This window comes from Bombus huntii, chromosome 2 (assembly GCF_024542735.1).
Source record: "Bombus huntii isolate Logan2020A chromosome 2, iyBomHunt1.1, whole genome shotgun sequence".
In the NCBI taxonomy this organism is placed as follows: domain Eukaryota; kingdom Metazoa; phylum Arthropoda; class Insecta; order Hymenoptera; family Apidae; genus Bombus; species Bombus huntii.
The window spans coordinates 14,447,102-14,457,096 of record NC_066239.1 but is presented as its reverse complement, the minus strand read 5'-3'; the positions used below and the strand labels follow the sequence as shown (position 1 = coordinate 14,457,096).

The following is a 9,995-nucleotide window of genomic DNA, read 5'->3' as shown; positions in this document are numbered from 1 at the left end:
GTAGAAGAGTCTTCTATTTATCGAACCCCAATTAACCAGTTTCCTCGTCTTGTACAACTTCCCACATGTTTTTACAATTTTTACTGCCTATCATTTAATATGATGATATCAGATATCAGGAAAATTCCAGATCGACCGCTAGATAACGCTAACACTAGAAATACCACACCAGTGAAAATGACGGTTCTACAATTTTATAAATTTGTCAAGCCTCGTTTAGGGATCATGGTCCCTGGATGGATTAATAATACCAAAAATGTTATTTTGACTGGTTTTGATAGAAATAGCTTCGCGTTAACTATCGGTAGTTCTAGTGTTAAGTTAATTCTGAGAATTCGTCTAATTGTAAGCAGTGTTTAATAGAAAAGTTGTATTAGCGAGTCGTAGCTAAGCGTCTACGATTTCTTTCTCTGATAAGCGAACGAAATTCTGATCGCGAAACATTGAAACAACCTGAAATTCTATCCCAACGAGGAATAATCGAAAGGCAGTATCGAAAAATAGTTTGGAATTTAAAGAGACGCAGTAACGCAAGATCCGAGTATAGGATTTCAAGCGACTGAGAGTCTTAGCGTTGGTTCCAGATATCTCCGTTTCTTCGCTACGCCGTTGTATCGCAATCGCAAACACGCCAAACGGAGGGGAGTGCCAGCCGGTCGTATATAACAAGCAAGTCGAGAAGAGCTTCCCTCCGTTTGCCTTTTGAAAGCAAAGAGTTATTTAAATAATAACCTTGCTTTACCATCGCACAAAAGTGTAACTGAGATTTCGCCCAGCCGTCTGGAATAGAATGCAAATGAGAAGACACTGCGAGTAATTATCCCCGTCTCTCTTTTCCTTCCTCGTTTCTCTTCTACTTGCACCCTCTCTCTGTCTCACTTTTTCAACGTTTCCGTCTCTCTGATGGTAGTTTTACCGTGTCGGAATTTCCGCGCTTTCATTGCGTGACTCTTTGTGTTTACCCGTGGGGGTCAGTACACGTTTCCGTTGAATTCATCAACGTTGTTGACAAAGCTGCGCGCTCCTGGCCCGCTATCGATAATTTTTAATTGCGCCTCGCAGACAACGGTTAATAATTGACGCGGAATTCCTGCCAGAGGACCACCGGTTGAATCCGCTCGTCCGGGTAAACGAAACACCAATGGAGAGGGCTTTGCCCGTGTATAATTGGACGGGTCCGGTTCGACCCGCGAATAAAATTGTTCTACGTTGAGATCCACTGATTAGGATATCCAATTCTTTCGTTTTTCATCGCTGTTTCAACGCTTTTAGTATAGAGCTGGAAATTTGATACAGGACGAGCTAAGATATAGCTAAATCGCGAATTAAATCATCGACTGACAGAAACATTTGGTGTCTTAGGGGCGTAGAGATAGCGCTTAGGGTTGTATATTTCATTTCTGGCTAGGGGGATTCTCCATGGTAGAATAACGTTATGACTCATTCGATTAGAGATAGAAAAATTGGAAATGTTAATGATTGTTTAAATAAATTTGCGCCACTTTTGCCGCGCGTTTCTACCGTGGGTTGTACAATTTTTTTTATTTAATTTGTACTTTACAATTTGTCCAGCTGGACATTTGGTAAATTTTTCTAACTTAATTGTTAAATAACATGTGGATGGCTACCCTCAGCGGGATACCATCTTCGAGTTTAACTACTTTATTTCCTTAGCGGGGTCAGTGGGGTATTTTCTTTTTAGTCTTCTTTCTATGAGAGTTTTGCTCGCTTCGGTAGCCAGCTGGTAGGTTATAAAATAACGTTGTATTTGAATACTTTTTACAAATGTGGCTTCAGCGCGTATCGTTAGTTTGGCAAATCTTATAAAAGCGTAATGGCACAAATCCACTTTGTTCACTGACCCGAAGTGGGAAAAAATCGCCGTACAAAGAACTTTTATACAATCCATGAAACGTAGGGAATTCGAAATCGTCGTAGAAAATATGAAACCGCCAACGTTTCTATCGGTCGGACGCGTTTCAAGTGAGCAAAATAGTTTTAAAACCAGTTGTCACAGCAAGAAAGAAGTAGCGAGTCTCAAGTACCGTCCGAGCAGCGTTTATTATTCGGCTTAACGCGTTAAAGAGCAATCGACACGGCGCACATGTTGCCATTGCTTCTGCGTAAATAATGCTCGCCACTTACCGGTAATAGCGTCATTCATCGCAGCTGTCAGACGCACAAAACGCGCTGACGCAGTGGCCTCGCGTGCACAATGCTCGAAACGATCGGATAAGTAATTGTAACGAAAACGATTGCCGGCCATTGTCCGCCACTAAGCTCCGTTTAATTTCGGCGTTAAGCTCTATTCAATTGATCCGACGTTGCTTCTGTCGTTGCTTGAAAACACGCCGCGTTCTTCTCATATTTGAGCCGCGTGCACTCTTCAAAGATCACGCAACAATATTGTTCTTGTTCTTATAATTCGAATAATCGATCACGAGTGGCAATAATTTCATTCTGTGGTTTGTTTCTAAGGCTTTTTGTCATTGGCGTTGGTTGATTTAGTTTATGCTGACATTACCCTCTAGATTTAAACATTAGATTCAGCTAGAACCAAATATAGGATAATCGTTTATTATTATTCACGTTATAGTACCACGCCAGAATAATTTACTTATAATTCTCAATGAGAATTGATTGTAAAATTCGTCCAAATAAAAAAAAAAGTTTATGCTAGGTTATTGGTACAGTAGCTATCGTATCATAGCAATCATATTTGGAGTTTCATTTATGATTGAGAATTTACCAGACATATTACGGATTAAATAACTTTTCGACAGGAAAAACAAATTTAAAGCAGAAAAATTGGCGGGGATACAGATACACAGACACACGATGAGAAGTTGAAGCAACTATTCGATTTAAAGCGTCGTCATTACCGGAAGCAGCCGTGTAATTAAACAATTATTTCAATCAATGCAACCGTACTCGATTTAAATCCGAAACTCGCGCGCTTCCACCGTTTAATCAGCCGTCCTCGTCTCGGGCGTAATTCATTTCGCGACGATAATTGGAAAACGAACGGCGGCAACGTCATCCGCAAGCGAACGTGCGAATTTCGTTCACGACTTCCGCGCCCACCGAATCTTCCTCTTCCTTCGTTGTTCGCCCTTTTCCCGCGTTATACGCGTATTTTCGTAAAACGAAAGCGTTACTTTCGATAAAAACCTGTTGACGTTTCGCAAAGCGGTGGATCGTTCGGAAAATTCGCAGCGAAATTGAAGAAAAATTGGAAGAAAATAAAGAATCAGAGATTGCAAAAGGGAATTGAGAAAAAGGTAGTCGAATGATGCTGATCGCGTACCTAGAGACGGCGTTTCTACGAGTTGCGTCAATTTTTTTTAACAACGAAATAAATTCGGGGAAGCTGTGCAACGTTGTAATCTTCATTTTTCCTTTGGTTCAATATCCTATACATTACTGAAAATTCTCAAAGCGAGAATCGATCGTAAATTTTAATAAATAAAATAAAAAAAAAAATATCCTATACGGTTATAATTAACGCCTTCCTTAGACAAAATACCCCAATAGTGAATAAAATAAATCACTGGCTAGGTTCCACTACATTAATCGTATTCACAAAAATATGAATTTGCATAAGCATTCGCAGTTCGAATGACAATATAAATACGACCGCTCCCTAACTCGAACATCTGTAAAAACTTCATCAATCCCTAGTCACCCCTCTCAAAAGGGCACACAGGATCCACTCCACATACCGATCCACACCACGGCTCTAATGAAACAATAAACCCGCATTCAGTCTGTCTCGTCGTTCCATAGATCACAAACAGCCGAGCTCGATGGCTTGGTCAAAATCACAGAACTCGGGAAGACTGGTGTATCAAAAACTGGCTCGTTACCGAGCGCATCAAATCGATACATTCTGCCACACACATACACGTGCATACATGCATGACCGCTGAAAGACACATACATAGACACAGATTGAGCGCATCTCTGTGTTCCTAAATAAAAGGAGGCCTTAGGAAGCGCTGACAGTAGCGTAACACAATACGTGATACACACGTGAAATATCGGCATCAGGGGGACCAATTTCCAGCCTCTTTGGTACATCCGTCGAAACAGGGGGTGCGCGTGCATCTGCGAGGCATGTGCGTTCGAGACGCCCCGTGGCGCATCCGAGAATTTGTTGCGGCCTGAATTTGTTTTGGGCCGCTGTTTTCCATGGGTCTGCTCGAGTGGCCCACCTATTAGAGCATTTGGGAATCACGGTGCCTCTTTGTAACAACGTCGTTTCCTACGAGTGCTTTCTTTCCTTTCTTGTTTTTTTTCTTTTTCCTTTTTTTAATGGCGTATTCGTTCCTTTTTGTTTCCCTTCCGTTTCTCTCGTGTATTTCTTTTTATTCTTTCTTCCCTTCTGTTCTTCGCCCTTCGCCCGGCTCTGACAAGGAGTCTCTCTGTCCGTTGTTATTCGGCCGTGTTCACGAGTGCTTTTCTATACAGTTGCGAATCACGTGCGTCCTTAACACGCGTGGCGGCTGGGAATATTGTTGTGGGCAAGGAGGAAAAAAAAAGTGGAATGAATACTTGGCGTTGCAGCGGCAGATACGGTGGGGACAGGCTCCTTTTGTCGTGTTTCAGCAACGTAATTTTTTTTTTTTAAAGGATCGGTGCGCGATAGCGAGGTGCGGCATGGATTTCTTGTGCGGTCGGCTAGAACTTTCAGTTGCAAGTGAACGAATGTTAACGACAGTTACTATCAAATATTTGCAGTGTTGTTATTAACGTGCAGTCAAAGTGGCCACACGGATCGATTTACCACGTACATACATATTTCCCACCACATTCATTTCAACGTGTATTTCACAGCGCGCCTCGGGAATACTATATCTCTCGACGTATAAAAATCAACCTTTACTTTAAAGAGAAGAAACGCCTCTCGTGACGCGTTCTCGTGCGCTAGTTTTCGTATATACGCGAAGACGCGCGACAGTCAGTCGAATCGCGTGACCATCAAAAATAACATTGCGGAGAAATCGTCGCGCGAAACTCGCTTTCTCTATATTTCGGCTGACGTTTCTTGAATTTGTGTCGAGCGTATCCACACGGTCGCATTATGGCGCACCGAATGGAAAATTCTAGATGGAAATAAATCACGTTGATCGACGCGAGACGAGGTTATCAAGAAAATTATTACTAATAATTAATCGAAGAATCATGAACGAACAAATCGATCCAGCATATTTGTCATGAAACAAGTCTTTCCACTGTGGGTCGCATGTTACCCACGTCGACGTACACGGAACAAGAACGGGTGAAAATCTCGTTTACTCGCGCTTATTTACGTGCGTGGTTCGAATCGAACGCGAGAGGAACGTTAATTGCGCGAAATGCGTCGACGTGGCACGGTGTTCGTGATTTTTGTAATTATATTTTATTGGGCAACCGTTTCGAAGAAGATTTGATGGATGGATTTCACGGATATGTCGTTTTCAGTGACCGTTTCTCTGTGTTTTTAATTAATTACTGTTCGTACTAATTTTATTATATTTACTGGCACATACAAAATGCTAAAATTCGACAGGACAATACTACTCATTAAATTTCATCGAACCACGTTAAAGGAGAACAAATTTATCTAATATTGTGTCGTTCGGAAAGTCCCGATTTATATTTCAACTCCACATACATTTATTATACATCGCGAACTTAAGATACCTACAGTTAAAGAACAAATATCCAAATTCAGTAACAGATATAACATAAGAGGTAACAACCACCAAAACCCATTAGTTGCTCTATATTTAAACATTTGATTCAACTAGAATCAAACATACGATAAACACTTATTATAAACGTTATAGTACCACGCCAGAATAATTTACTTATAATTCTCAATGAAGATTGATTGTAAAATTCTTCCAAATAAAAAAAAAAGTATACATTTATTGTATCATATAGGTGGCATTTTCTCCCACAACCTTTCTCCATCTTCCACACAACTTGAATATTCCATCCTTCCAGGACCTCTCACGTTTATACAGGGTGGTTTTTCCATCGAGACAACGATCTACAGTGAGATACGCTATAACGTACCGCACGCGTACCGAGCGAAAATTCAAAGTCGATTTTCTCGAAAACAAAGCCTCGAACGAAAAATTGTTATTCTATATTTTCGACTTCTTTTTTCGCGTAGAATCACCCCCTTTCCGCTTGTACCGCCAGTTACCAACCACCCTGTATATCGGCAAAATTTGAACGTCGATCAGAGATTCCTAATGAAAGCATCAGCTCTACTATTAACAAATAATTCTACCCTATTTGTCGATAATCAATAAATAATATATTTATGCTCAGATTCCATGATTTTTTACCATCTTTCTACCGAGCAACCTATTCCTCTTCCAAGTATCTTATCTATCCCATAAAAGTCAGACTCCGGAGCCACTCACCTAACCTAAAAACGTAACGGTAATACAGAGATTACTTACTTGAAACCACTGTCTTTCTACAGGAGGACACTATCGTGAACTACCCCTTCCAATGGACACAGGGTTCTTTAAATTACCCAGAGATATCCCATCCATCCTTGGTTCTCACAAAATAGCACACGGATTAGATAAGCGTTGTTTTTTTTCTTTTTTTTTCTTTTTTCAGACCGAGCAAGAAAACATTTCAGTGACGCGGCGGTGGATGTACAGAGGAACCAGAAGAGTCTGGTCTTTCTTTTTATCTGTCCCTTCGTCTCGTACGAGTGGGTCGCTGGACTCGTTAGCCGAAATTCGTTGTTTTTGTCCGCTGTCATAGATGACACGTACCAAGAGGTCGCTATCTAGCGAGTTTGCATGAGCGGTAAGAGTTTAAAAAGTAAAAGCGAACCAGACACCGGCCTCTCGTAACCTTCTGCCACTGTGCTACGGCCACGTTCTATCGCTCTTCTGCTCGTCGTCTCGTCTCTTTTCGGCGTGCACGCTCTTAGAGCCTGTCGGTAGTTGGTGAAAATGACAGGACCACACACAGCGGCGTGTATAATGCACTGCAAAGCGTCGGCTAATCGAATCACCGGCTAAAAGCTTCGTCAAATTTTTGCTCACGGAGTGACCGGTGCCTGCGCCCACGCTGCCTTGTCCCCGCGCCGGCAAACGACATTGTTTGGAAATTAAGTTATTTTTCGTGATGGAGTTACGCGACCTCGACGATCGCTTCGTCCACGATGTTGACGTTCTTTTGTGTGTTGTTTCGTTGCAGGCTGCGTAAATGTGTTGGGTCAGCGAGTTGATTTCTCAGAGAGATTACCTGCACACTGACAAATTGTTTCGGTGTTTTGATGGATATGGGAAAAATTAAGAGAACATTATGACGAAGATGGAATTTGGTAAATGTAATCTGCGAAGAGATTTCACAGGGTTGAAGAGTTTACTTTTACTATTTTTCTTGGAACGAAGCAGCCAAATATAAGCGTTTTGAATGAAATAAGAATTGTTACATAAATTTCTTCAGGTTATCATTATTGGAATATTTGTTTAAAAATCGAGTGTGATTAACCGATGAATTTTTATACCAAGAGCTCCGTGTCACGCACGGTTGTACTATGTCATATTTAATTTACTTGTGCTGTGCAAGGAACGCCATTTTAAAAAGCATTATTCAGTTTATTATCGCGAGAACTAAAAGCTGAGAGAAACAAGTAATATAATCGTAGTAGTGCGTTGCATTGACGCATAAGCTTTTGAATTTATGCTCAAACGTAATACAGAGCGATATACAGGCTCAGAGAAAGATCAAAGCGTGACACGAGTTATTATACGTGGAAAACTGTGATTTCGAAGCAGCAACGCTTCAAAAAATACCATCTGATATTTTTTACTTTATAATCCGATTCGTTCACTTTCATCGTTATAACGCAAGTTGTTGAAACAAAGCGAATTTAAGAAAGTATATCTTCTCCAATAAATCAAAAGCAAAATATTTTAGCCGACATTCGAAAAACGAGGCACGTTAAAGTTATCGAAAGTACGATTTCCAATTCTAACAATTACCAACCATTCAGCAATTGTTACATGAGTCGAGTCATTTCCATCTTTTATTTTAAACAATAACTCCAATTAATTCATACAAAAATTCTATCAATGGTCAGACCGATTCCCCCTTCTACACATTACGCGAAAAAATCGTTTTCAGTAAAAGCCAAGCCTATCCGAAATAATTCCACTATCGATGGACATTTCACAATTAGCGCATAAATTCACCGAACGAAAAAAAAAAAAAAAAAAAAAAATCCCGCAGCGAGGATTGCCGGGATTTGTGTATCGGTGAAAATTTCGGCGGCATTGTGCGATAGTAGCGGTCGAATTTTAATTCGGCCTGCCGTTTACGAAGTCAATTTTCGCTAGAATTTTTCTTCCTAACCCCTGTATCCACCGGTAATGAAGCAGGGGTTATTTCTATGAAGCTTTTGTACCATTTTTACGCGGGGATATTTTTGCGCCATCTTGCGTTAAACGATGCGACGCGACGGTGTGAATACAGGGAAATGTTATTAACTCTAGACGAGTACAGCGGTGCGACTCGATTTTTCGGCTGGGGAATTTTCAAATGTTTTATCTCTCAGTGCCCGTTGCCATGTAATAAGAGATTCATTATCGTTTAAACTTTCCTCCTTTCTGTCCTCTCCGTGCGCATATAATTCTTTTTTTCTTTACGCTTTTTCAGCACAGGCGGACCAACGGTTTGTATTGAAAATTATAATTTGCGCAAAACGAAATTAGATGGTATTTCGGTTAAATTCGTCTCGGCGGTATTCATATACGGAGAGGGAAATTAAGAGTTAATATTAGTAGTTGTGCAACGGATATAAAAATGGCCAGAGTTCGATACAAGAGCTCGTATTATTTTTTTGTAATTTCGATGTAAACGGTTGGCTGGTCGAATGACCAAGTTTTTTTTTTTTTTTTGATAGAAATAACGGTAATTATATGTGTGCTATGAAAAGATTCATCGAATCGTAATTGAAACCCTGTGCGAATATGAAGCGCTTTTATGGTTACGTTTTACCAGCGGTTACCAATCGGAGAAAGATTGATTAAAAAACTTGATCATGCAATAGATACGCACAAATGTTTGGGAATTTCAGTATCTAAAATATTACTCTCGTGACTTATTTTCTTTGTTGAGTTCGTCATTTGTTTGGCATGAAACATCTTTTTTTCACAGAATAATTTATCCAGAGAAAGTCTACTTGTATATCAATTCTTGGTGAAACATATCGGTGAAATCTCGTTGCTTTGTAAAAACTATTCATCTATACAACACGTTCTTCAATACAGGCGATGCTGCATAGTTCACCTCGCCATACTATCTATTTCAGAAATATTCCAATGCATTCGAACTCGGAACAACCAGCAGACTATGCACGCGCGAGCCACTCGAGCTGCAGAAGATCCGCAACTGCGGCCCCACAAAAATGCAAGCGCTGCGTAACGTCGGTTTTCCCGCGGACGCATGCACTTCACCAACACCATGAAAGCAAGGGAAGAAGAAAAAAAGGCCAGTCTAAACAACAGAGGCTGCACGATGTAGAGGGGAAAAAAAGATCGCACGAGCAACGAACCAGCAGCGAGAGGGTTAACAACTTAACCTGAGCCGAGCAAGATCGACGATGCACGCGCGTGCATTTGCGTAAAAACGCGTGAATGAGTGGCGAAGGAAAGAAAGAGACGCGTAGTTGCGACGACAGATCCCGGAGTAGACGATGTGTGATCGGTGTGTTGAAGCGTAACGAAAACAAAGGGTCCATTGGTTCCGCGTGCACGGTCCACGCGCATAATGGTGGCGGCATAGCTGGCATATGGCAGCGAGCTACGGGCAAACAAATACACTCACTCGACGCTTGGCTCGCCAGACGAAACGGAGGAGGTCGGTTTTGCACCTTATGGCGCGGGATTTCGAAAATCGCATTGAATCGGCGCGAGGCACAGTGGCAACGAGGTAGTGGGAGGGGATGAAGCGCGCGCTGCGCTTATTGTTCA

The 9,995-nt window shown here is 41.3% G+C and overlaps 1 protein-coding gene across 6 annotated transcripts in view; it reads right to left on the bottom strand.

The window, feature by feature from the left end:
* The window catches only part of LOC126873807 (teneurin-a), a 703,125-nt gene that overhangs the window by 201,242 nt on the left and 491,888 nt on the right, over positions 1–9,995 (bottom strand). The gene's annotated exons all lie outside the window — the stretch shown is intronic.